General features: G+C 41.2%; 1 pseudogene; it reads left to right on the top strand.

Moving 5' to 3' along the window:
- The first annotated feature begins 3,286 nt into the window (after nt 1-3,286).
- On the top strand, nt 3,287-4,213 carry LOC148118806 (small ribosomal subunit protein uS2 pseudogene; annotated as a pseudogene).
- Nucleotides 4,214-4,469: the final 256 nt, after the last annotated feature.

Raw genomic sequence — 4,469 nt, 5'->3', positions numbered from 1 at the left:
TGAAAAAATGCAGCCAACACAATGGCCCATATGAACATCCACAGGCTTGTGAATAAAAAAGTAACAATATTAGAATCTTTCATGACATTAAATGGGATAAAATATTTTTCAAGAAATGTTTCCTTCATGATTTATATGTTTATAATGCTATTTTAAACATGTGCTTTTGGTGTGTACATGTGCTTGCATGTGGAAAAGCATGAGTACATAGAAGTTGGAGAGAGACCTGAAAAATTCTTCTATGAGGCAGGTTCTGGTTATTAAACTCAGGTTACCACTTTGACTCTGAATTATCTACCTGTGTGCCGAGTATCTTGCAGGTAACACATCTTTTCTTTAAATAACTATTAGAGTACATTAATATTATAACTTCACGCAAAAAGCTTGGGCTTTTCAAAAGCTGGGAAGCAAACTCACTAGTTCTTATAACATAATAATAAAAATCACTTAAAAATAACTTTTTTATTTAAAAAATAAATAAATTTATTTATTTATAATTAATATTATATTAATATTAGACTCAGTAGACTGTATAAATGTGTGTGTCTCTCTGTGTGTCTGTGTGTGTGTTCGTTTGTGCATGGTAATTAAAGAAGAGATCATGAGAGGGTAGGCACAGGAGGATTTGGGAGAAGGGTATAGAGTGACTTATGTAGACACGATACTCAACAGTTTCTTATCTCAGGAGTATTCAAGTCAAGTGTTGCATATGATGTATATTATGGGGAGTTTGAGACAATCATGGCTTAGGTTAAAATATTTTGATGTTTCATATTTTTATTGAATTTAACTACAATTTACATCAATACCAGCACAGGAAGTGAATAAAGAATTCTGTTTTCATTTTCAGATACTTAAAATTATGGGTAGAGTTTGCTCTCTCATTTCTGGACTGAATGTCTGCCTTACTTATGGGATGAACATGCCGTGTCTATGACATCCGCAGCTCGGTTTTGTTTGACGAGCACCACACACTTGGAAAGCAATGAAGTCCAACCTCTGGCAAGCCAAGAAGCTGACAAGCCATTCTTTGGTCTAGACACTCTCTTCCTCTCAAGCTTCAGAGTAAAGAAAATCAGGTCTCCAGCTACACTGACAAGGCCCACAGACAAGAAGATAAACAAATGCAAACATCTTCCTGTCAGGGTCAGCACTGTGAGCATCTTCATGTCAGGGTCCTTACTGTGAGCATCTTCCTGTCAGGGTTGGCGCCGACACCATAGGCACAATTCCCACACCTTGTTGAATGAGCTTCATTTGCCAGGAAAGAGGCCTAAGAAGAGTGAGACTTGAGGCCATGCCCATATGTGACATGGACAGAGACTCCACAGCTCCTCAAGATCTGTTTTGTGCATTCATTGACTGTACAGTCACAGATAAGTGCTTTAAGGCAGCAATGTTTAAATCAGGGTTTGTTTAGAATCAGCCCTTGTTGAATATTTCTGACACTATTCCATTTGAGAGGAAAGAAAAAAGATATGAACTGAAGGGAATAAAACTGGAGTCTTTGTAGACTGTTTGAAAGCCCACAAGTGTTCACAGAGTACTAAACTTGCTACATTCTTTCCATTAAATTATTATCATAAAATATTTACATATATCTCACAACAAACTGATTTTTAAAAGTCAGTAGTTTGGTACAAAGCCACCAGCGAGAGAAATACTTAGTTATTTCCAGTGGTATTTCCCATTTTAAACTTTATATTTAATACATGGGAAAATCAAACTAAATATAAATGTACCTACCTACCCCAAGGTAATTGTAATGTATCTATATTTTGATGTTTCACTTTAGCTATGTGTCAACAGTAAGATAAATGTTTATCTTTATATTTTTCTTTGCCAATGTCTCATGCTCCAACCTGCGCTTCATCTGGAGGAGACAGTTTCCAGTGTGCCACCAGCGGTTACAACAGCAGCCTAAGGCTCAGATCTACAGCCCCTTGGCTTACTCTAAACCCCTGCCTTATACCAGTGCCTGTAACCCAAAAAAGCCTTATGGAGGGGAGTTCACACTACTAATCATGGCTATGGACTCAAGAATAATGATAAGAAGTATAATCCTGTCTTAGGTCGAGGGGCACAGAAACACTTTCTGTTCTTGGATGTTTCTGCTGGGTTAAATACTCTGTGTGTGGTTTTGTCTATAAAAGTGAGTCTTCTCTTCCATTGGGGACCATCACAAAATAGTAGAGCAGGGAGGACCTAGGCAAAATAATGTCCTCTGAACACGACAGGACAGCTATTGCATTCTGCCAAAGTCCTCCACAAGAGCAAGCCAAACTGCCCTCAAGCCTTGGCTGGGGTGGGGCATGAGCTCCCACTTCTAGATGAAGTGCTATTGACAGCTGATCGTTTCTGAGAGAGGGAGAGAGATTGCATGTTCTTTAAGGCTGTGACCACTGACAGGTCACCCAGGTTCCAGTGGGTGATCCCTTCAAATTGAACTTCTCAGTTATATATATGATTATATATGCATGTGTGCACGTGTATGAGGTTCTCAAAGAGTGACTGCAGATGCCATAACAGAGCAGTCAAAGTAACATAGTAACAGACTCTCTATTGACTTTTTGATCTCTGCCCTACTCTCTGGATTCTTTCACCTACTTCCTCTGATCATATTTCCAAGAAACACACTATCATCCTAGTTACCTTTTTAGGCTCTGCATTCATGACTCCCAAACAGGGATATTTGCTGGTAACATAATACGCAGTACAGAACAAGATAAAAACATATAACCCATAATTGTCCAGTTAGTTTTGTGTCAATATTTATAACACATATTAATGTGTAATAGTATCTTGCAGAATTTAAGTGATATTTGTGACTCTCGTACATGATAAGGCTTGCCTTGTACATGCCCATCTAAGGAGGACAATCAGGGACCTCATTTTCAAAAGTATTCTATATTCAGTTTGTCCTATCAGATTCACAGTGAGAGGAGTACTGTTTTCAATCACTATCTTGTAATTTTAATAAAAGACATTTTAAGACATTTAAGGCTTTCTGCTTTATTTTATACTTGACACGTTCTGTCATAAAATAACGAACCATGCTGTGGTGGAATAGGCTAAAATGGCTGCAGTGTAGCCTCTGTGAGATAATCAGCAATACTAATGCTTTCTTTCCCCTCTACCTGCCATGATTTCCAGCAACTGGCAAACTAAACACTCCATGACAATCCCATCAGGAGTGTAACTAGAATGTTCCAGGAGTCGCTGCATTTCCTAGTACATAGAAAAGAGTTAAGAAGAATTGGTAAGCTTTTTCCTTCACTGCCCTGAGATGGGTCCATATGGCACTGTTCTTCATTGCCAGTGTAACTTCAAGGGAAACTTAACACAAGGTCCAGAGCCTTTGCTGTCCTGCAAACGAAGGAGGGAGAGTGTCCTCAAATTCCTTACACAAAGAACCAGCTTAGTTGGCACCAACCTTGAGTTTCAGATGGAGCAGGACCTGCAAAAGGAAAAGTGATGGCATCTTCATCATAAATCTGAAGAGGACCTGGAAAAGCTGCTGCTTGCAGCTCGAGCTGTTGTTGCCTTTGAGAACCCTGCTGGTGTCAGCGTCATCTCCAGGAACACTGGGGAGTGAGCCGAGCTGAAGTTTGCTGTTGCCACCGGAACTACTCCAATGCTGGCTGCATCAGGCCTGGGACCTTCACTAACCAAATCCAAGCAGCCTTCAGGGAGCCACGGTTTCTAGTGATGACTGATCCTGGGGCTGACTACCAGCCCCTCACAGCGGAATCTTACATCAATCTGCCCACCATTGCTCTGTGTAACAGACTCTCCCCTGTGCTATGTGGACATTGCCATCCCATGCAACAACAAGGGAGCTCACTCAGTGTGTCTGATGTGGAGGATACTGACCCGGGAAGGTCTCTGAATGAATGGCACTATCTCCAGAGAGCTCCCATAGGAAGTTATGCCTGGTCTTAACTTGTACAGAGATTCAGTGGAGACTGGGAAGGAGGAACAGGCTGCTGCTGAGAGAGTGTGACCAAGAAGAAGTTTCAGGGTTAATAGACCGTGCTAGCTCCTAAGTTCACTGCTGCTTGGCCAGAGGGGTTAGACTTGTCTGAGAGGGTGCTGGTGATGTCTGTAGTTCCCTGCTGAAGTCTGCAGCACCCAGAAAGCCACCGAGGACTGATCAGCAGCCTCCAAGGCAGCGGCCACCAGGTGGGTTGGAGACACCACTGAGTGGACTTGAGCTCCTCTACAAACACCTGAGCAAAGGGGAAAAAGGTGGAAAGAAAATAAAGTCCCTGCAAGCTGTCAAAATAAAACAAAACACAAAAGGAAAGGAAAGAAAGAGAAAAATGGCAATTCTGTATATTTTTTTTTTAATTTTTAATTCTGTGAATGTATATATAGGGGAAAGGTCTGTGCGCAGACACTCAGGTGCCTGTGGGGTCCAAGAGTATCACAGTCCCTGCAGCCAAAGGGAAAGGAGGTTGAGAGCTTCC

This window comes from Myodes glareolus, chromosome 20 (assembly GCF_982192425.1).
Source record: "Myodes glareolus chromosome 20, mMyoGla1.1, whole genome shotgun sequence".
In the NCBI taxonomy this organism is placed as follows: domain Eukaryota; kingdom Metazoa; phylum Chordata; class Mammalia; order Rodentia; family Cricetidae; genus Myodes; species Myodes glareolus.
Note: the sequence above shows the minus strand (reverse complement) of the source record. Positions and strands in the feature narration are given on the sequence as shown.